Source organism: Adiantum capillus-veneris, chromosome 22 (genome assembly GCF_014529385.1).
Source record: "Adiantum capillus-veneris isolate H3 chromosome 22, ASM1452938v2, whole genome shotgun sequence".
Classification (NCBI taxonomy): Eukaryota; Viridiplantae; Streptophyta; class Polypodiopsida; order Polypodiales; family Pteridaceae; genus Adiantum; species Adiantum capillus-veneris.
This window is the reverse complement of record NC_140952.1, coordinates 98,460,785-98,485,742: the sequence shown is the minus strand read 5'-3', so window position 1 is coordinate 98,485,742 and position 24,958 is coordinate 98,460,785.

The following is a 24,958-nucleotide window of genomic DNA, read 5'->3' as shown; positions in this document are numbered from 1 at the left end:
CGAAGCCCGTACTGGCTATTTCAGCCACACTCGTCACGGATGTGGTGCAAACAAAGCCAATAGTTTGGAGGAACTACATCAATGGACTTATTGAAAACTTATGCATAGAACACACCGAAAGGAATGTGCCAAAGAGAGTCAGATTTGCCAAGCAATGAGATTAGCAAGCAAACGACGGAAGAAGGAAATATGGGAGGCATCTTCTGCGGCATCGCGACATGCAGAGTGGCGACTTCAAAAAGAACGCATTGGAAAACCTTGGACAACTCTGACCCAAGTTGTTTGAGACTTCCTAAAGATAGCACATTGTAACACAATATAATTTTTTGTGCCAAGAGAAGACAACCAGTCACAAAAGTGAGAAACATAATGTACTCATTGTTTTGATAGAAAATGTACTATTTTTTGGCATCGACAATATACATTGGAGCTTCTCTATTCTTCATCTTCGTCGAGAAAAGTTACAGAATATTCTAGCCTTTTTGCCTGCTGTGTGTTATCGTCTTCTTCTTGCCTTGGTCTTTTGCAACCTAGTCCTGCAGGTTCGTTTGTCGACAATACATTTGTCTCCACCTCCACAACCACAAGAGACATTTCTTCAATAGGCAGCTGCGCAATTGGTTGTTTATTGCGAAACATAGCATGCTTGTCATACTCTAGTAATTGCACAAGGTCAGTGATTCCGCATGACAAACCATATGCTGCTTGGGTCAAAAAATAGCGACTACACAAACCATACATTCTTGGCCCTTTGCCAAACATATACAATGCGGACTTTTTTTCTAAAAGCATTATTTTATCTGCGTTCCACCTAATGACGGTCCCTCCTAAATATCTTGAAAGTGTCTTCAACGTCATCAAGAGTAGCTCCGCGTTGTCATTGGAGAAGGACGAATGGAAGACCAAAAAACTCAGATACTTAAGATTCTTTAAGTATTGGCCGAGAGAGGAATTCTTCCCTAAATCTCCCATGCCTCGTCCATGAGGGTGAGGAATGAAGGTATCATCATAGACCACCAACTGCAACAAATTAAAGTTATGAAATGAGATAAGTAGAAACCAAAATTGTAAGGCAAAAAAAAAAAGGTTACCTTCTGGTTTTCATCTTCCTCAAGTAAGTCCTCATTCCATAGGTTGATGCCGCCCTGACCTCCAGTGGGCGCATTGGAGGTTGAGGCCAAAGATGATGAAGAAGTGCTTGCCTTACCCATTTCTTCAATCCCTAGCTTTTTTTTCACTTCCATGAACTCCTTTTCTGTTGAAAGCGTGCGCTCATACGTAGCAACATCATTGTAAATCATCACAAGTGCACTTGCAGGGTCAACAAACTCATCATCATTTACATGGGCATCTATAACAGAATACTTGTCGTGCTCAGGGTCAATGACAGCTCATCATCCTCTTCGAGATTCTGTGCCACAATGGCAAGGCAATAGTCCTCTCGAAGGTCAAAAAGCTCCATAATGTCGTTAAGCATGACATACTGCAAATCACCAATAGGTATGGTAGGTAGAACACTAGTAGGCAAAGCACCCTCCTGAAGCTGGACTCCCTCTGAAACTTGCAAGGCAAGGCCTCGAGACTTGGGCTCTTGACCCTCCCCAGTCTGATCCTCTAGCGAGGCCTCTGCAACATCAACATGCTCATCCAAAATTAAATGCAAATATAAAATAAAGCCTGCATAATATTTAGCCACTCGACACTCGCAGTTATGAAGTGTACACTTCTAGTCTGTTATCCGCAAGTGCACTGGTAGCTTAAGGCAACTCCTAGAAAATATGTGTTTCTTGGAGGAGTCCGAATTGATATCCTTCATGTGAACAAAATGAACTCCTTGTATCTCAACAGTGCCACCGGACGTTTTCTGCTCGTAGGTATGCTCAAAACATGATAGGTAATGTTGCGCGGAGACAATCCACTCATGCAAAGAAAAATCTGGATTGAACATCGGCCTGATCTTTGTCTTGCGTTGCTGAAGCCCAATGCGGTATAGAAAATGAGATAGTTTGTCTTGGGGGCCATCCTGAGAGCAAGGCACTTCCTCCTCTGCTTCAACATTGAAGGGGCCCATAACAAAAATTCAAAAGCGAAGATAGACGAGAGAGCACAACATCCAAACAAAGGGCAAATGGGGGAGCAAGTCATATTTATAGGACTCCCGAGGACATTGATGACATCGATTGACGTGCATCATGGGGCCACCGTGCATCATGCAGTTGCCGTGATGATTACTCCACGTGTCAGCTGTCGTGGAACGATCACGCCACAACGCGAAACTGGTGCCGCCACTCCACAAAAGCACCGCTATCGCGTTTTGGCGCGATAGCTTGTTGTCGCGTCATAACGCGATACAGCCAATCCAGAGTACTCAGGAACGCCCTATATCGTGTTGTGACGCGACGCCTTTTTGTCACGCCACCCATGCATCATGCAGTCGCCATGATGATTACACCACGTGTCAGCTGCCGTGGAACGATCGCGCCACAACGCGAAACTGATGCCACCACTCCACAAAAGCACCGCTATCGCGTTTTGGCGCGACAGCTTGTTGTCGCGTCATAACGCGATATGGCCAATCTAGAGTACTTAGGAACGCTCCATATCGTGTTGTGACGTGACGCCTTTTTGTCGCGCCACAGCGCGATAGTTGTGGTCAAACTAACCGGGACCTTACTTATCGTGTTTTAACACGACAACATTTTGTCTTTCCACAACGCGAACACTGCAATTCGGAACCATTAGGGTCTGCCTCCTCGCGTTGTGCCGCGACATACCGTTGTTTCTAGGGCAACCCGTTGGGGCGCTTCTTTCCTCGTCGTGCCACACCGTGAATAGGTAGTGCCACTAATTTCGGCACCACCAATCTCGCGTTGAGTCCCGATGTGCCACGTGGCGCGTAATCATTATGATCGCACTCTTCCCGTCATATCTCGCAATGTCATGATTAATGCAGTTGCCTCTTCTCATGATTAAGATGTGATTATACTTATTCTGCTAATAAACACCCCCCCCCTTTTTTTTCTCATTGTTTTTTCCGAAGTGTCTCCAGTCACTCTGCGTTTTTACCCACATCCAGATTTCCATATTTCCTCGCATTCTCCTCATTCAGGTCATGGCCCTCACAAAGCAAATAGCAAGGAAGGTTTATCCTGGCCAGTTTGGTCCATAGGGCTAGGTTAGCTCGTCTGCAGTGCAACCGTCAACATCGTAGGTGATTCCGGGCAAGACCATGCCGCAGTTACGGGCCACAATGCGAAGAAGAAGATACAAGTAGAATAAGAGCGTTCTACTCGAACTTCGTAAGCTCCAAAAGCACATTTCATTGGAAATACCTAAACTGCCATTCCAGAGAGTTGTTCGCGAGATTTGCAAGCAACGCAACCTGAATTTCCGGTGGTCTTGAAGTGCAATGGGGTGCTTGCACGAGGCCGCTGATGATTTTTTTGTAGAGCTTTTCCAGGACACCTACATTCTCTCAGCCCACACCCATAGGGCAACATTGATGCCACGAGACATCAACACACTTCGCCTTCTCAGGATCAGGTATGACAAAACAATATCGCCTGCCGGTATTTCAGACCGAAAGATGGACAATATTCTTAGAATACCACCTATTGACAAGATCAAAGTTCATGAAGTGTCTACACAAATGTATTGATACAGCACTCGTCTCAACACCGAGTGGGACACAACAGAAGACGATAGTGAAAGATTGGAGAAGTTACACCTTGAGATGATGGAGGAACAAATGGCAGATGCCATCAGCGACGCCAACGCTGATGATTTGTCATTGCTGTTTTCCTATTTCCATGTTGGCCTTCCTCTGTGGGGACGCATTCTGTATTTTCCCTATCACCCCTACGAGATTGCAATTTTATAGAACCGGACGAGGGAACTCACAGACTCAATCATCAATTGCTTGCTTTGGTGCATGCTATTCTTTTTTTCACAATAAATTCTTTTAATATATTGAATTTTGTATGACACAAATTTCTTTACAGTTTTGTAGTTTCAAATTTGCCTTGGAATATGCAAAATGATGTCGTTGTCCTTGACTCGAACCTCTCGGTCGTTTTGACGGCTGAGAATACATCTTTAGTGGAAGTAGTTGACTGGTTCCAGTCAGTGAACATGGAGACGACAATTTTTTTTGTTCTGGCTTATCATGAAGGGTACTCAATGTTTTCAATAGTAAAATTATTTTATCTTGAACTCTAATTTGTTGTGATGACATATGTTTTTGCTTATGTTTGTTTGTAACAACGCTCATTGGAGTCTTGTTCTCTTACACCTTGAACGAAACCGGTGCTACCTTACTAATTCATCCCATGGATTTCATGGTGAAGTACGTAGGTAAGAGGTTTTGTATTTTGTTCGACATCACATAGAATTTTGTTAAAAGTCGCTTATGAAATTTAATTGTATTTTGCGCAGATTTGTTCGGAAGCTTGTGTCTGCTCTTGAAGCTTTAACGCAAGAGCAGATATATGATAATCTTATGATTATTAGTTGCAAAGTCTCTAAGTAGGATGATTCCTACTCTTGTAAATGGAGGGTCTTAATCAATGCAGAAATTTTGTTAGGGGTCATGCTTGATGGAAGTCGTATAAGTGTAAGCATTTGATACTCGTTTACAATTTTGTATCTTAATAAGTTAGTAGCTATGTTAATAAACATGATGTTCTTAACGCAGATAATAAATTTGGCAGATTATTCAAAGACTGATGTTTCTTCGTTTAGAAACAGAATGATTGAAAACTTGATCAATTGTGCGACCATGCGTCCACACAGAGCACGCGATGCTTTTATCCCACCAGCACCAAGGCCCACGCCTAGGCCTCCGCCGACAAGATACCCCTTGTCTACCATACCAACACAAGTACATATCAATATCTCCCCAGATGCCTCCCCAACCCAAGCTCCCACCAGCTGTCGTCCTCAAGAAACAGCTCCAGAATCCTCAAACCCCCCACCCAGCACCTCTCCTGCTCGTGAAGCAGCTCCAGAGCCCCCAAACCCCCCACCCAACACCTCTCCTACTCATGAAGCAGCTCCAGAGCCCCCAAACCATTAGGAGAAATATGAACCTTGCATGGGCCTTGTAAGGAATCCTAATTTTTAGGGATTAAAGCTAATGGTGTGTAGGGTTAAGGGGACAAGGGCATTCAAGAAGCTAGTTTTGAGTAGGCTTTTCTAGCCTTTTTTTAAGACACATGTAGGATGTGGACCTAGGAGGTCACCTTCTCTCTCTAGCTTTTTGAAAGTGAAGGGAGTAAAGAGGTGTGGCCACATCATCAAAAACGTGGATCACTAAGAGCCAAATTTTGACTTTTTACAAAAAAAATTAGTTTTACTTATTTTTGACTTAAAACTCCCCCCCAATATATATCCATATCAAAAAAGTATTTTTTGATCTTTTTTTAAACTTACAAAAGCACTAAAAGTCCAATTTTTTTTAAAAAAAACTCCCCCCCAAAAAAAAAACCTTTCTTCTCTCTTCCTCCTCCCTCCTTTCTCCCTCTCCTCTCCCTCCCTGCCCCCTTCTCTCCTCCTCCTCCCCTCTCTCCCTCTCCCTCTCCCTCCCTGCCCCCTTCTCTCCTCCTTCTCCACTCTCTCTCTCTCCCACTACCCCCTTGTCTTCTCCCATGTTTCTCTCTCTCCCTCCCCCCTCTCTCTTTTCATCCTTCGCTTCCTCATGCAACAGCTACCATGGTGCTCAAGGACATCACAAATTGTATGCATACATATTTTCTTGTTCGCAACGTTTGCACCGAAGGCCGCACGTGAGGGTGAGCAGAGGTCATCCCAGGAACGTTGTACCATCACTAAGTACCATCACTGAGATGAATGTTGACGATTCTTCAATATCTTGCTAATACCATCACATATTTGAATAAAACACCCCTTTATGCAAGGTAACAATATACTTCTTACTTTTGATTGTGTTCTTCTTATCATAAACTTTGAAGTCTAAGGTGTTGCCTCTACTTGTTTTGTAGTGCTTGGCACAAAGGTTGCTTTTATGCACAAATAGTGAAAGGCTGTAGGTTAGAGAGGCCAAGTGTCACCACTTTTCCTCTAAAACAGTCTTCTTTGTTACATCTTGCAGGTAGGTGCTTCAAATCCATGCTTATTAGGGGTGGTAATCTCATCCTAATGTATATTTTTGTATTGTTTATTCCCAGTTAGATAGAAATACTTGCAAATTTGTACAACATATACTTAACAAGTGTCTTCATTATATAGCTTGCAAATGTTGAATTCATACATGTTTTTGTTACAAGGTGACCTCTTGCTATGCTAGTTGAGTGGCGTTGTTTGCAAGAATGGCTCAAGGAACTGGCATAACATGAAGCTTTTACGGTGGCACAAAGCTCTCCTCAGCGGCAATGTGGCTCCCACTACACCAAAAATCATTATGCTAACATGGAGAGATCCCTAGTAGGACAATGCAAAAACTTTTCATCAGCAGCAACACACCCTTTCCTAACATGAGGGCACTCCTACCAAAGATATTTTTATGTGATAGGTCACCCCAGGAGCATACCATGTCATGGAATGGATGTAAGAACTGTGACCGCACTACTCCTTGGAAGTTGTTCACAGATGTATGTTTATCAAAGTTAATGAGAAGAAATTTGGACTTTTTTGTTTGTTGATGTGTAAGAGCACTCTAGGTCTACCATATTTTAGATTTTTTGATAAGTTAAATAAAATTTGTAGTCATTTAAAGTGTAAGTTTGTTTTTGTTTGGTAAGATTGTACATGAGAAGACATAATAAAGTATAAGAGATCTTGACGGAATAAGCCTCGATTAGATTCCTACCATGCACTTGTGACACCAGACCTCTCCTTGAACCCTTTGATTTCTATCATTGTGGGAAGTCTAAGGGTGGTCTATTTTCAAATTTTTAGCAATAACTTTTTTAAAAAGGAAATTTTGGTTATTTTAAAGTTTGTACACAGTCTAGGAGCTCATTCTGATTGTTTTCCTTCAGTTTCAATTTTTGATCGAGGGCACTCCTTGGAAGCCACTTTTGAAGGTGTTAGGGTGAGATTTTGAGAAAGTTTTGTATGTAGGAAATGCAGTCCTTAACACAATAAAAAACATTGGTTCTCTGAGTATTTTCAGATTCCATGGTTTTAATGCCCGTTCGAGCCCGTAGATTAAGGAAAAAGTAAGAAATGTCTGTTTTACATCATTTTTAAAGAAATTGCCAACTTGCACGTTGATTTTGGAAAATCCAAGTAGGATATGATTTTTTTGCATCACACGATGGTCGAAGAGCGCGACGAGATGAACAAATTTATGTGAGACAATCCCAGAAAGATTCGAAGCCAATTGAACACTAGAAGCTCTTGAAAACAGCCAGTTTGAATGGCCAGTTTGCGCGCCCTTGTGGCCCCTCTTGTTGAGGGTCCCTGGGGCCCTAAAATGACAAGTACAAGCTTTTTGTTAATGCATGGCCATGAGATATAACTGGGCAGTTTAATGTGTTCATAGCAACCCATCCCCCCCCCAAATGGCACATACCTAAACCTTGTATCATGCTTATCAACCATTTTTTACTTCCTTGTGTCCATCCCCTGTTCTTGGAAATATCTTGGTCCCTATTTGTGCCTGGATGGGCATTCTACGTGCCGTTGTGGTCCCTCTTGTTGAGGGTCCCTGGGGCTTCAAAATGACAAATAGGGGCTTTGTTTTACTATATGGCCATGCGATAGAGTTGTAGTGTTTGATGTCCGGAGTATTCACTATGTGCGTTCACCACAATGGATTGAAAGTAGCCCTTATAGGCCTTACCTACACATGTTTCTGTAACTTTACAAGAATATAAATTCCCTTCTGTTGAACACATGTGCTATGTTACATATACTTTAGTGAACTCCCAAGGTCAAAGGCCTCACAAATTTTGTGTACTCAGAACATTTAGCACTAGAAATCAACCAAACAAGGAGCCAATTTTTACTTCCTTGTGTTCACCTCGTATTCTTGGGAATGTTTTGGTTAAGCCATTTATTTGGTATTTAAAACCACATGTGGCCCCTATTGTTATAGTATCCAACCAAAGGTTTCTTGATTAGCAGTTATATAGGTTCGAGTGATACATATCTTCTATGTTAACAATGCATGTATCTATAATTTATATTTACACTTTCTCTATCCAAATGAGCTACATCGTAAAAATCAAATCCGCAATTCAACAATTAAGTTCACAAGGTGATAGCTATTGGTATGATCTTTAGCAATAACAAATAAATAGCTACCAAAAGCGAATGAATAGGGATATTTAAGAAAGTTTGATACCAAAAACTTCTCAACACTACTCAAAAAGGTGGAAACTCAAAGGCTTTATAATATATATATATATGATGAAACAAGAATCAATAATAAGTCACCCCTATATATCTACACCTCCATCTCAAGTTGTCATTTCTCTAAGTCAAGCTTTGCATAGGCATAGTATGGAAACCATAACACTTTGGAAAACAAGAATTTAGCTTTCTCAACTTTTGAAATGTTGCTATTGATATATATTCAACATCTCCAAATGAGGATATCTTGACAACAAAGGTTATGATCCACTTAATAAGAAAAACCATTAGTGATTAAACTGAAATCAAAATATTGCATGAATTTCTTCATGGTGGAATGATTAAGACTTGAAACTTCAAACATCTTACAGGAAAATCAAAATATCCATAAAAATCAACAATATTTCTCAAGTCTATATGAACCTCCAGTAGTCTAAATTAAATACTCTCACTCAGTGCGACACCATTTAACAAAAAAAAATATTTATATTGCATTTATAGAGGAATCCAGCCTCATAAAAATAATTACAAATGGAGACAATGTTGTTGCTGTTAGGCTTCTCTTACGAGTATTTGTCTTTCTCATCTAGAGATTCATATACATGAGTATTTGTGTGTCTATGACAATAGGGAAGATAGTAGTACTATAGGGATGGCTTTTCTAAGAGCTCCTAGAGAGTACCTATTGGTTCAAGATTCTACAAAAATCCTACTATTCTTATCAAAATCTTTTAACACGGTAGTGAAAGGTTCCTCACGGAACAAAAATAGGGTGATTTCCATCTCTACGCATGGTTGCTTGCTCATGTCCTCTCAAAACAAGTTGACTCTGTAAGTAAACAACAGATTATGTGAGCACAAAGTTATAAAGTACAAAATGATATCATTCTAATAATCTAATGACAACTAATCAAAGAATAAATTATAAGAAAAATCTTTGATGACTCTCCATAGATAACACAACTTACTTACATTGTGAGACTCAATCACATGCTACAAAACTATAGATGGCGCACCAAAGCCATCAACAAAATAGCACCACCCAATGTTATGAGGTGTGAAGCCTAAACATTGAAAGCCATAAAGAGGTTAATTCCCTTCAGCATGATAAACTTAAAGATGGAGATGATCTTAAGCTCTGAATGTAAGCTACAAGGGTAGTTTTCTCACCATTCTATCTTTATGTTGGAGATGAATCCTTGCAATGCCCATGCACTATTCACACCTCCTGTTCTTGTGGTATCCAAGTCATGTGAGTTGATGCTTTTTCCACCTTCGGGAGTAGAGGTTTCCATGTAGTGCGAGTGAATGAAAGTAGAAGGAGGAGAATCTTGTTTCATGTTGTAATGGAGGTGAGAGAAGGGAGAAGAGCTAGCTTGGTGTGGAACTATGTGGTGGGCAAGCGGAAGAGATGGGGGAGAAGCTTGCTTGGTGCTACAATGGAGATGGGAGAAACCTAGTAGAGAGATAATGTTGGACTATAGGGGGTGCATGTGGTTGTTGCAGCCATGGAGAGCTTGGAAAAGGGTTTGTAGAGAGAGAAAATCACTTTCTAGCTATAAAATAGGTTTGGAAAGACTTTGGAGGGTGAAAAATGATGTTTTGAATTTTTTTGAAAAATTTTAATTTTTTGGAATTTTTTAGTGCACGTTTTTAACTTTTGGAGGTCAAAAATACTTTTTTGACCATGAAGTAGGTTAGGGGACCTTTTAAGGAGGGAAAACTTGAAATTTGAAATTTTTTGAAAATTTGAAATTTTTAGTGTATTTTTAAATCCGGTCCAAAAAGTGGGGGAAAAAAGGTCAAAGTGGTCCCCCTCCCCCCCCTCCCTTTCCCCTATCCACCTCCCTTACCTTCTCACTAGGTAAGAGGCCATTAAGAGGTGTAAGGCTACCTTGTCCCCCTACTTTTTTGAGGGTATAGAGTGTGTCCACCACCCTCTTTCTATTGGCTGGCCTCTAATTAACCTTAATCCCAAAGGGCCTCTAGAGGGTTCATATTTTTTCTAATGCCCCCAAGCCACCACCTCTCTTCAACCTCAACCAACAACCCCCACATCACCGCATGCACAAGATTAGAAAGAGATTATGAAATGTAATTTTGACAAATTGATTACAAGCAGTGGATCGAAATTTGACTTTTGTTTTGATTATTGTTCAAAGTTTACAAAATGTTGTGTACAGCTTTCCAAAAAAATGGGAGAGTGAGGATCCAATGGTGTCTGGTAATGTAGAGAGCTGCCTTTGTCGAGTAATCTTTGAGAATAGTATTTGAATCATTGTGTACAGTTAGTTCACTATTTCAAGTCTGTCCCGCTATTAATCTGTGCACAAAGAGTCGTATTTTCTTGTCTGTGAGGTACTTGCAATGCAACGTACGCGATAAGACATTGGGATACATGAGCATGATAGAAACATCAACGTATAAAAGTAATACATGTAGCTTAGTACCTTTCGCATGTTACACTTGAAATTTTTTTTTGAAGGCAAATTGAGATCGGACTCATTTAACAGATCCTCTCGAACCTGTTTTAAAGTGACATTTGATCTGACCACAACAACTGTAAGCAAAGAATTTGAAAACCATATCTTGATGGACATCAAGGGATTAAAAGCATTGTCACTTAAATCTTGATCCATAGCTACCAACTGACCATTCACTCGATGCCACCTCATGTAGTAGAAAGAAACTATAAAATTCTGTGATGCTATCATACACTTGCACACAACCGAGCGCTTGTCAACTTTGCACAAAATGCCTTCAGAATCATTGACATCCCAGTTATCATCCAAAAAATCAAGGCAAGTTTGGGATTTGCAGATGAACATGGTTTCTGTTTTTCTAACCTCCTCATCGTGGAAGAAATCTATAAAGACATGTAATGGCATAAATAGACTGACTCGTACTTGCCTGCTTGCAATGTTTGGTCACAAACACTTCAAAATTTCCTGATGAATCTTGAGTCTAAAACACTCAGAGGTTTCTGAAGTTGGAACTGGCCACTTTGGGGAATCTTGTTGGGAGGGAAAGGTTTCAAAGTGCCAAATCCATGGACAGAGCAAGGGGCATTGTAAAAGTAGTCCTAAAAAAAAACTCCCGTCTCTGCAAGAGCTCTTCTCGCACTAGTTCTGTACATAAGTTCTCCCACCGAAGCATGAAAAGCATAAAAAATACCAATTATGCACTCAACTGGTTGCCAGTCTTCTTTGTTAGAAGGATAAAGATCTACAAAAACAAAAGATAAGAGAATGGTCACAAGAAATAGTCAACAAAATAACCTGAAGGATCTTTAAAGACTTTTTAGCAATATAGCAATCACACAGTTTGGTCTATGAGCAGGAAACCCCAAAGGTGACTGTTGTAGTCGTAGTTTGGAGTGCATATATGCATGCTCAATGAGCACCTCTTTCACTGTCTTTCCCATTTGAGACAAGCAAAAATCTTTCACACGTCCTTTGTAGCTGTTGATGAATTCATTTGACATCAGTTTTCTTCTTCTTGTTTGAAGCAGAACCCAACTACCAATGGTAACTGTGGTAGACATCCAGCGACCATGGTCTAAGTCAAAGCTGTTGAATAGTTCCACAGATTTAACAGAGGCAGATAGTCGTCGTGGTCGTCTTCCTTCCATCTCTGCTTCTATTAGCTACGAAGTGACACTACGCAAAAACGATAGAAGAAAAGAGGCTCACTAGTTTACACAAGAAGTAGTAGCTTGAAAAGTGTTCATCAAAAGGTGTGCGTCATTGAATGTGAGTTATGGCACATTCAGCGTTCGTCGGCCATGGCAAGGGAATAATTTGCACAAATCTCGTCGTATCTTCTTATTTAGATCTTTTTAACAGAAAAGAACTCTTTTTTGAAAACACAAAAATTTGAGATAAAAATCAAATAAATTGGAGCTACCATTGTGGTGACTCAAACTCTATTGGTCGAACATCATTCTCTCTCTAACAACAAAAAGTACTTTTTTGAGTCCAAACTTTTTCTAATGACAACGAGAATTCAAATGCTTCAAGCGACTTATAAAGTCTCTCATTCCTCTCGTTGGGCTTTTTGGAGCTGAGAGGCAACACCCCAAAGCACTCCCTCTCGTATGTATTCTTTTAAGAACAGTCTCCTAAGAGTAGGGTAAATCGTTTTTTCTTCCACCCTTATGGTTCTATACCAATCCCCTGCCTTTCCACTTAAGGTTAGGCTTAAATCATTACTCTTATGTAGGTCATTGTGTTCTCCTAGAGAATCGCATATTTGTTCAAACACTTCGATATGCTTTCTCACATCCCTGTCTCCACTAAATTTTTATGTGAGCTTGGCTATTTGTAGTGCCTTACTTCTAGGCTCTCTATCAGGCGTGTTACACATAATTTCAACAATAGATCGACCAATAGCTTGAGCAAATGTTGCCAAGTCACCTAAGTGAGCAGGCACAGTGGATGAAGGCACTCTAGAGACTACATGTGGAGTAGGTATTGGCATTGGGCTTGGCGCATAGGAAGCCCTTGGGTTCCACCTTGGGTACGATGTTGTGCCATGTGGTGGTCCATAGTTCATATGGGTGGCCCTAGGCATAGCAGACGTCAGATGTGACATGCTAATGCTAGCCGGTATAGTCCCATGGAAATAAGAACTTGGGTATTGTGGTTGTGGAGTATAGGTTGTTGAAACAATGGGAGGAGTAGAGACTACATGAGTACGAGGACCCATGGGCGTATACGATTGGTACACACTTATAGGTACTGGTGCAGGCATTGAGCTACCATGTATCGGTGCTTTACTAACAAATGAGGTCCATGGTGTGTTTCTTGGCATGCCCATATTGGGGTAGGCATGGTAGCCGTGGTGTCATCAAGGGAAAGATGAGCTAGACTTGGAAAGGTGAAGCTATCACTTGTGGTCTCAGATTGCACTGAGACCCCTGACGAAACAACGTATGGGGGATCCATCGGACTTACCGAGGGAGTCTCCATTTGCGATAAGGTCGGTTGTTTAGCCTTTCCTGTATCCAAGAATCTCATGAGACCCGTTGAAGGCATGTTGATCCCCTTGTTCTGTCTCTCTTCAATCACCCTATGGATGACCTCACAAACTCTTTGTTGTTGATCCTCCACACTAGTAGCACCCATTGTTGATTGTAGGATATCTAACCAACCCACGTGATAGGTGTGGCATGTGTATAGGTCGGTCAGAGTTTCCGTTTGTAGTTAGTACTCCCAGTTCTCATTTAAGAACACTCCATCTAGGATTGAGGTGCTAGGGGTGTCCCTTGAGCGAGATGCAATGTTGCTTTCTAGGGGTTGGCCCTTAGCGGTTGCTAAGTAAGGAGCACCGAATTGATCTCTTAGCAAGGATATTGACATAGGGGATTTTGCTTTTAACTCTCTTCGTTGCTCTGCCTTGCGTAAGCTCTCGACTTCCTTTTCCCTCGCTGCAAGGATATATCGCTCAACCTCTTGCACTTCGGCAAGGTTTCTACCATCGGGTAATATGACCTCGGAGGGAAATAACTCTGAAGAGTCAGGAGGTGCAATGAATGAAGTATTCACGTGTACATTCTCTAACAATATAGGATCTACGTTGGTCACGAATGGAGAATTTACTTCCCCACCCCCTTCATTTACATCATTAGCTCCATGTTCGGAGTGAGTGGCTCTACTAAAGGTTTCCTTCAAGCAGCTAAGCACTCTCGGCCCGGACCGCGGGCCTATGGCATGCATGTCTTGGCTTGAGATATCTGGATTAGGCATTGGGAAATCCTCCATGATGTCATAGTCAGAGGAAGAGTCACTAGCCGCTATGTTCGGGTCTTGGTTTGTACTACCTTGGGTCCCCGCCGAGGGCCCGAAACCTAAAGTAGGTGGATATTGAGAACTCACGTAAGTCGAAATTCTCTCTAGTTGCTCCGTCTTTAGCACACGACCAAAGCACAGATGCATGTGCCTTTGGTATCCTACAAGCGTCGGCGAATAACCTCGAAGGTTAACCGCTTACCTTTTTTAAGCGTCCGTTTTCACTCGTGTTTTTTACGTTTTTAATGTTTTTTTAAGTTTTTAATGTTGTTTAATGTTTGTTTTTTTATATTAAAGTGTGTGATAGCTCCAAACGAGCGTATCACTTAGAGGGTCGCTGTGTGCTTTACAGCACAATTTTTAGGCATCTGAAGTTCCGTTGGTCCTCAAAAAATCGATTTTTAGCTACATGTGAAGCTAAAATTCGTAATTGTAAAAGGCGATTGAGGCCTAGGCCTGAGCGTGAGCTTGGGCTTGGGTCTGGAAGATATTCCCGATCTCGGTTCTACCTTTAAATTTTTTAATTAAAAAAAAAAAGGATAAGGTCGCTGCGGCCTGCGCGAGAGCACACACACACTCTATCTACCTACTTCTAACTAATACACCTACTGTTACACACTAACACACTCTATTAGCTCTCATAGATCTACTTTCTACTTACTATACACAGAAAACTAACAACCCTAATACGCATAGAATAAACATAGAACCTTTGAAAACTCCATCAACAAAGAAAACTAACAACCTTAATACACAAAGAATAAACACAGTACCTTTGAAAACTCCATTAACAAAAAAAATAAACAGTATAGCACAAAATCCTTCTTCTCAACACACACACCCTCCTTCCTTACCTTTCCTACAATTGAAATTGCACCACAAAAGAAGCACAGAGTGCCATTCAAGCTTAGTGTATGGCATTCCCCGGCAATGGCGCCAAAAATGTGCGCGTATGTCGCACGTGTCAATGCAAGGAACTTGGCGATACACCATGTGCGAGCCACAAATGGCTCCAAGCACACAACAAGCTTAAACTAGTAAGCTCAAAGATGGCGTTGGTGTGTCACTCACCGCTCTACGCATGCTTCGTGGAGGATTCCTCGCCGCGAAGAAGAGGGAGACGCCGCTACGCCGCGCTCAACCGCCTCGCCGCCGTCGTGCCGCCGCAATGCTTGATCGTACACTCTCTTTCTCTTACACACATACATACACACACACACACACAAGGAGATGAAGAAGAAGAAATGGAGATGGAGCAAGAGCACTCTTCAATTGCACAAATGAGAGAATGAGTGAATTTTAGGTTTAGTTGACTTTTATATGAGCTCACCCCATTCACACTTGGGCGCCCATGCTTATCCAACTAATCACTTGAATGTTCCAGTTAGAGTGCGCCTCTCATCGGCGATCACTCTTACCCTTTTCCTATTGGACCGACAAGCCCGGTACCTGACTCTACCAAGTAAATAATACAACGTCCGTCGTAGGTGATAGGGTGTCTGTGAGCCGTGAGGGTTAACAGTTGGTCATGAATGGAGAATTTACTTCCCCACCCCCCTCATTTAGATCATTAGCTCCATGTTCGGAGCGAATGGCTCTACTAAAGGTTTCCTTCAAGCGGCTAAGCATGCTCGACCTGGACCGCGAGCCCATGGCATGCATGTCTTGGCTTGAGCTATCGGGATTAGGCATTGGAAAACCCTACATGACGCCGTAGTCAGAGGAAGAGTCACTAGCCGCTATGTTTGGGTCTTGGTTTGTACTACCTCGGGTCCACGCTGAGGGCCCGGAACCTAAGGTAGGTGGATAATGAGAACTCGCGTAAGTCAAAATTCTCTCTAGTTGCTCCGTCTCTAGCACACGACCAGAGGGAAGATGCATGTGCCTTTGGCACCCCACAAGCGTCGGCGAATAACCTCGAAGGTTAACCACTTACTTTTTTAGGCGTCCGTTTTCACTTGTTTTTTTTATGTTTTTTAATGATCGGTTTTTTGATTAAAGTGTGTGATAGCTCAAAACGAGCGTATCACTCAGAGGGTCGCGGTGTGCTTTACAGCACAACGTTTGGTCACCTGAAGCTCCGTTGCTCCTCAAAAAAGTCGATTTTTAGCTACGTGTGAAGCTAAAATACGTAATTTTAAAGGGAGACTGAGGCCTGAGCCTGAGCGTGAGCTTGGGATTGGGTCTGGGAGATATTCCCGATCCCGGTCCTACCTTTAATTTTTTATTTAATTTTTTTATTTTGAGATAAGGTCGCCGCGGCCTGCGTGCGAGCACACACACACTCTACCGACCTACTTACAACTAATACACTTACTGTTACACACTAACACACTTCATTAGCTCTCACAGATCTACTTCCTACTTACTGTACTTTACATTACATAGAACTACAACCTTAATACTAAAACCTTATCACAGAGAAAACACGGTAACTTTCAAAATCTCATTAATAAAGAAATACACAGTAGCAAAACAAAATCCTTCTCCTCAGCACACACACCTTCCTTCCCTACCTTTTCTACAATTGAAATTGCACCACAAAAGAAGCACAGAGTGCCATTCAAGCTTAGTGTATGGCATTCCCCGGCAGTGGCGCCAAAAATGTGCACGTATGTCACACATGTCAATGCAAGGAACTTGCCAATACACTGTGTGCGAGCCACAAATGGCTCTAAGCACGCAACTAGCCTAAACTAGTAAGCTCAAAGAAGATGACGGTGTGTCACTCACCGCTCTACACTTGCTGTCGTGGAGGATTCCTCGCCACGAAGAAGAGGGAGACACTGCTACACCATGCTCAACCGCCTTGCCGCCGCAATGCTCGATCGCACACACACACACACACACACACACACACACACACACACACACACACACACACACACACACACACAAGGAGATGAAGAAGAAGAAGATGGAGATGGAGCAAGAGCACTTTTCAATTTCACAAATGAGAGAATGAGTGAATTTTAGGTTTAGTTAACTTTTATATGAGCTCGCCCCATTCACACTTGGGCGCCCATGCTTAGCCAACTTATCCCTTGAATGTTCCAGTTAGAGTGCGCCTCTCATTGGCGATCACTCTTACCCTTTTCCTATTGGATTGACAAGCCCAGTACCTGACTCTACCAAATAAATAATACAGCCTCCGTCGTAGGTGATAGGAATGTGCGTGAGGGTTGCAATCGCTGTTTCCCCTGGTTACTAGATTCGTGGTTTCCCCTGTTGCAATCGCTGTAGATTGGGATACCTAGAGTATTTTGGCATAACGGCCAAAATGGACGACCGATTGCCATGAAACTTCACAAGAAGCTTCAAATAGCCATCAATGACACATGTGTACAAGCAAAACCCAAGAGAAATCCGTTTCACTTACCAATGGTGAAAAAGACGCTTTCGGGCAACCAAATGGCTAAAGGTGGAAAAGAAGGAACCAAAGTCAAGTCCAACCACATAGATGACTTCCCAACACCTCAAATGAGCTCGGGATGCAACTCTCGAGGAGAAAGATTGAGGAAAATCAACTCCAATACCAAAAGATGACTTCGGAGATTGAAATGCCTACAAAGGGGGCTTTTAACTAAACTGATGGTTTTTAAGGTTGAAAACTAGTTAGCAAGGCTTAGGGCACTAGCACAAACCATGCTTTGCACAAAAAACACCTTTTTATCAAGAATAGACATCATACGCGTATGATGTCTCACAGCATGATTTTCACATAATCTTGAACACATGAATGCATAGCCTCTTTCTATATACTAACAACATCAAATGTACAAAGTATCATGAGATTTGGAGTTGAAAAACCAATTGGAAACTAAAAAGACGCAAAGTAGGACATAAAACCGACTTATGGCTCTAAATTTGCCAAAATAGCTCCAAACTCAATGAAACTTTGTAGGATTGTTGTTCAACACATGCACAAGCTATCTGGAACCAAAAAGTACCATTTTGGCCCAAAAGGTATGATGTCACTTTGCACATACAGAGTCAAAATTGATCATTTCTCATCATATATCCATCATATATATCAAATACATGCCACATATGAAGTTTGGTACCATTTGGTCAAGGGGATCACTCCATTAGCCCAATTAGCAGAAAATCCTCTATTTAAAGCCTAATCTTGCCAAAATTCATCATACTCAACTTCAAGTCAAGATTTGAGTACACACAGTCCTTTACTATCATATGAGGAGCCCACAGAATCAATCTCATGCAAAAATGACACAAAAGACATAATACGCGAATGATGTCTCTAGAGCCAATTTTGGTCCAAACTATACCCAAATTTCATAAAATCATTCTCTAAGCCTATATAAAGCCAAATCCAAGCTTACAATGCAAAATGGTTCAATTTTACCCAAAAAGACATCATATGTGTATGATGTCTCCCTACTTGATTTTTTCATTTCAGAGTTGCAACTACCACATAGAAGTGATCTACATACCATTTGAGAGCAAACCACCAAGTTTCATCCAATTTGGATCACAAAATCCGATTCCCTCTCAAGATCTTGCAAAAAGGTTGACCAGGACTAAAATGGCCATAACTTGACCAAATAGGACCCATATTCAAATCCAGGCATATAGAATGGATGTATGCACTATCAGCTACAAGCACAACCAATATCAAGCCATTTTGACACAAAAGACATCATACGCGTTGTCGTGCTGTGACACGTACATAGTGGGAACGCATGCTACAAGATCTATCTTGTATTTTTTTAGATACATAATTATATTTCCTATAGTGTATATATGCATATTTAAGTATAATAATAAGCCTTCTATCTCATCCTATTATTTTTCTCAAGGGTAACATGTCCTTACTTTACCATCAGAAAATACTATGGGAAAAGCATCAATAGCTCCGCCTCTTTAACTTGGGGCAAAAAGCATTGATTCTTTATTTCTACTATTTTATTATCATCTCACACCCTAGCTAGATCCTATATCTAGGGTAAACTCCAATATATATATATTCTATGTATTTTTTATATACTTTTCTTATATTTCTTTTTAAATAGCTACTAGGAGAGAATCAAATCCTAGTGGGACACTAGGTGGCATGATTTCAAAGATACACTTATTTTAATGCATTATTGCAAGCATGATTACAAAACTTTGTCAAGGAGCAATGTCATGCTTTCATATGGCATGAGGTGTCCTTTGGAATTAAATGAAAGTCTAGGCTAAGGAGACCACATGAAGACTTTTGCTGCCATAAATGGACCCTACTTTGATGAATTTTTTACACAAGGTTCCAATCCGAATTGGAAAACTATTTTAAAATGAAAATCGTAGCTAATGAGCTGAAGTTTTTGCCCATATTTTTACTTTTTTATTTGGATCCACGGTTGAGGAGATATGATCAAAATACTGGACCCTAGTCTGCCCACATCATGCAGGGACAGCTCATTTCCAACTTTTCCAATTCCTGTTCACACTGGCTCCTCTCTTCTTGTATAAACCCTTGGGGGTTCCCTTCACCTATAAAAGGGGACCTCTTCTTCCTTGGAAGGAACTCAAGCATTCAAGCCATTGATGAGAGGAATTCTTGAGGGAGTGAGTAATAATGCCTAATTGTACTTAGCCATTAACATAAGCCCAAGCCTACACTTTCTCCTAGAGGGAGACTAACCATTCTTACAACAAGCTAACCTTGGAAGATCAACTCTAATCAAAGAAGGTCTTGCACTTGGTGTATCAATCAAAGTGGAATTATCTACTCTTCTTCTCTCTCCATCAATAATGGTGCCAAAGGGTTTGTCAAGTAAGATGTGTTCTACATTGATGTTTTCTTGATTTCTTGTTGTTTTCTTTTTCATCTCTAATCCAACACATATATATATATATATATCTAATATTATCTCCTTAACCAAATCTATCTCTCTCACTCTTAGTAATTCATCCTCTCTACAAATTTTAGGTTCTCTTTGCTACAGGTACATCTCTCTCCGCAGTATCCTTATTGTCTACGGGCAAGAATAGGGCTTGGGAGGGAAAATTCTCATCTCTTCACTTCTCTCGTATCTACATTTCTCACATACTATCCTAGATGAATAATCCACATGATGATCATTTCTATCGCTTTCACTCTGTACAATCTATTAGAATTAACGTATGGATTAGCCGTAAAATACACTTTCAACAACGTATAGTGTTTCTCTTTGGCCCTGAAAGGCTCAATGAAATACTTCTATCACCAGATCCCATCATACTACCTCTCATAGACTATAATTTTTCTTTTGATGTAAGCGTAGTTATCTTGCCATGAACCAAGAGGATTTGTACACACAATTAATCCCAATCACTAGACAAAATATATATATTATGGTAAGCACACAACTACAATTCCAAAGAACAATTCGTAGCCTATTTGGTCAGCCAAGATTGAATGCCATTAACTCATCCATTAACCCTTTCATATTACCCATGATGCGATATGACCATAGCCTTGATGTTTTCATCTTCGTATTGTTTTGACATTCTCTTTTGCGTTCTTTCTTTGTGTGTGTGAATGCAAGAGAGAAAGAGTGAGTCTTCTTTGATTGCACTTCTTTACAAACCCTAGTCTTCATGGCATCTATGGTTTAACTCCTTCATATAGTTTTTGTTGAGTTCTCTCACAAACTCTCACAGCCATAAGCCCGGTGCTTTCCTCGCAAGACCGCAAATTTCTCGACATATTTTTGGTGAACCCGACGCGAATCTGCTAGGGTGAGAGTTTGTGGGTAACCATGGGTGATGATGTTGAGCAACATGGTATGCATTTTGACCCAGCAACAATGCAAATGTTTCAAGCATTTGCAATGTTCATGCAACAACAACATGCTACTGAAAGAAGGGAGATTTCAGCAACGAAGGCCATACAAGCGGTCCTCAACAGAATGGATCAGTTCAATGGCAAAGATGTAACCAAGTACTTACGCGAGTATGTGAAGGAGATGGAGCTGCATCGAGTGTCAGAAGGTGAGATGATTCAAAGCTTTGAGCTAGTTGTTGCTCCAGAAATTAGAGAGCATGTTAGGGGAATTAAAGATGGGCATGGGAGAAATTGGGAAGAACTCAAAGTAGCTTTAAAGGAGGAATATTTCATGGAGGACTCGGAGAGAGTGACCAAAAGGACATTCTTAGAATGGGTAGTCAAGCCAAAGCAAGGACTATCAATAACAGAGCTACTTAGGGAATTTGAGCGGCGCTATGCACAACTCACTAGGACAGAAAGGGCCACACTAGATGCAGAGAAGACAGATCTTTTCTTACAAGCTGCAGGTAAAGAGTTTCAAGAAAATTTGGAGCTTCTTCTTGAAGATAAAGATGCTGAGCAAGGACTAAAGACCGACTGGAATGAGGTTGAAGGTGCTGTCTCACTGCTTGCCAAACGACAAAGAAGAAGGGACAAGATGGTAGTAAACACTACAAGTCCTTCCACCTCAACTTCTGACAAAATGGTAAAACCTACTTTTATCGCTCCTAAGTTTGATGAGTCCATGCTAGATGAGCTTGTGAAGGGAATGCGTGACTTGAAGGTGAAGTTTGCAAAGCTTGAAGAAAAAGGCCAACCATCAGGGCCACTTCCTAGGCAAAGACAACAGCCCAAAGAAGGGTTTGTTAATAGATGTATTTGGTGTGATAGTACAGACCATGTAAGAAGGGATTGTGATGATTTTAGTGATGCTTTGTCAAAAGATGTTGTCTTTTTTAAGGATGGTAAAATCCACTTAAGAGAGACAGGTCTACCCTTAAGAACTAACTTTGGGAAGGGGGGAATGCAAACCTTAGTTGAAGATATGGCAACCAAACATGCCACCTCTTCAGTTGAGGCAGCTACTTATGGAGTAAAAATTGAACATTTTTGTGATGAAGAGGTGAGTGACCATCATGGTCAAATTTGGCCAAATGTCATGCAATTAGCTAAAATGGGAAAGCTTACAAAAGAGATTCTACATGAAGTAGGTGATTGCATACGTCTAGAAACAGGATGGCATGATCCAGTGGACTCATTGTCAGTGCATGCCTACATTACAAAATGCCAACAAAATGAGGCAATTGTAGAAGAGAAGCGCAGACGTGAGAATGATGATGAAGGACCATCAAAAAGAGATTCTAGAAGTGGGGGAAGAAGCGACTCAATGCCTTCTCAAATACCCTCAACACAAGGAGCATCTCCACCTGAAGTACTCATGGAGGAGTCTACAACAGGAAAGAAGAAAGAGCCAACGAAAGGTAAGACAAAAGGCCCAACTTATAAACTACAATCTGATATTGAGGTTGCTACAGATTTAAAGAAAGTCTTGGAGGAAAGGATCTTGAATAGCAAGATTGAGTTCACTCTGGGAGAAGTTCTTGGCATTGCAAAGCGTGAATTCCACGAGGAGATCATTGACATCATCAAGAGGAAGAGGCAAACCCTTGCTGAAGTTTCTCGTCCACAGGTTAAAGGGGAAACCTCGAAGACACAAGGGATGCAACTGCAAAATAAGGAGAATGATGGAGCTATGGTAGGATGCTACCAATCTAGTGGGAAAGTGAAGCAAGTGCATTTCTCAAATGATGATGAAGAAGTTGAAGATATTCCTAGGAGTTACTATTCACAAAGTCATTGGGCAAGGGCTACTACAGAAACTTTGGTCAAGGTAGGTGATCTTGAAGAGCCATTTGTTGCCTTGATTGACCATGGTTCAGAAATAAACATAATGTCAAAGAGTCTCTACAACAAGTGCAAATGGCCAATGGACACAGTTCATGGTTGGATGGTAAAAGTGGCAAACAATTCATCCGGTGAATTGTATGCAGCATGTCCACGTGTGAAGGTGACAATAGGTGATGTAAAGATTGACCAAAACTTCTTTGCACAGGATACATCTTCATATCATCTCATCCTTGGACAACCCTACATTGTGGGAGTTCAAATGGAAACAAAGGTAATGGACGATGGTTCAGCATATGCTAGAATACGTAGCAAAGATGGTAAACGAGCTGTCCAATTTCTCACAGTTTGTGTAAACCATGAAAGAAATCGTGACAACCTCAGAGAACATCCTCTACCAAAGGTAAGCAAAGAGTTTCATGATCATAGAGAAATGATGGGTTTTGGCCAAGTACCATTGTAAAGCGGGATTGCAGTGGTACATAAAGAAAAAGGGTCTCGCTTGATCCAAAAATAGGTGAAACTTTCTCGATGAGCTCCTTGGTAACAAGGAATGGATCAGTATGTTTTACAAAACTTGAAGATTTGAAGAGATATGAGAGGCAATATGTGCATAATGTACAAATAGGCATGAAAAAGAGTGGGTTGCTAAAGCCTACTGAAAATGTTTTGGGTTTGTGTGAGCAAGTTTCTTTTGTAGATACTATGGGTGAGCTTGATGCTATAATGAGGTCTAGTTTGCATCTTGAAAATGAAGTTGTGGAAGTTTCTCTATGGAAATGTATCAAGTAATAGAAGCCTTTAAAGAAAGCCAAACAGTTGGCCCAGAAGTCCATGTTGAAACTAAATACAAGAGTGTAGCAAAGAAGGTGAAACCAGTAGCTTCACCCTTACCACCCAACAACAAGGAAAAGATTGAACAGGCTTCTTTACAACCAAGTTTGCGGAATCCTAAAAAGATCGGGCATACCTTCACAAAGGAGTCCTTTCAAGAGTTGCAGATTGGTTGCGAGGAGTTTCTAACACAGGAGGAGACAAAGTGCTTCAAAGAAATGCTTTCAAAGCATGGTAAGGCTTTTGCATTTGAGCCACATGAGATAGGATGTGTTGATCCTTATATTGTAGCTCCTATGGTAATTTTCACAATACCTCATGTGCCTTGGAATCTGCGGCCTATTCCGGTTCCAAAGGCTCATTTGCCAAAGTTAGTAGAGCTACTGAATGAGAAAATCAAAATGGGAATCTTGGAGCCTTCTTGTGCTCCATACTCAAACAGGTGGTTCACAGTTCCAAAGAAGAATGGTTCTCTACGCTTCATCCAAGATATGCAACCAGTGAACAAGGTGACAATTAGAAATGTAGGTACAGGTCCAATTGTGGATGAATTTGCAGAGGCATTTGCAGGGAGGGCAATCTACTCAATGGGGGATCTCTACTCAGGGTATGATCAATTTCAGCTTGCAATCGAAAGCAGAGACTTGACAACCATGAGGACACCTTTGGGTTTGGTAAGGATGTGTACCTTGCCACAGGGAGCAACCAACTCGGTTGCACATATGATGAATGGGATGAATAAGGTCTTACGTGACTTTATTCCTCAAATCACAATGCCTTTCATTGATGATTTGCCTATCAAAGGATGTGAAGAAAGTGACAAAGATGAAGCTTTGGATCTCAAGGGATGTCGCAGGTTTGTGGTAAATCACATAAATGATTGTGATAAAATTTTGTCTAGGTTGTAAGAAGTGAATCTTACATTGTCAGGGAAAAAGTCTATGTTTGGTGTCAAAGAAGTGCTCATTGTGGGGCACATGTGCGGGCCATATGGTAGGAAACCTTGTCCATCAAAGGTAGATGCCATCCAAAGAATGAAAGAAACATGAACTAGTATCACTGAGGTTAGAAGGTTTCTGGGAGCATGTGTCTTCTATGTTATTTGGATTCCACATTATGCACATGTAGCTGATCCTCTTTATCAGCTGCTTAGAAAGAATCAAAAGTTTAAATGGACAGAAGCACATGAAAAATCCATGAAAAAGCTAAAGGAGTTACTCCAGTCAGCAACGACTTTGAGAAAGGTAGACTATGAGTGTCAAAGGCCAGTGATTGTGACAGTAGATACCAGTCCTACAGGGATTGGATGGGCAATAGGGCAAGATGGCAAAGAAGGACACAGATATGTGGTAAGATTTGG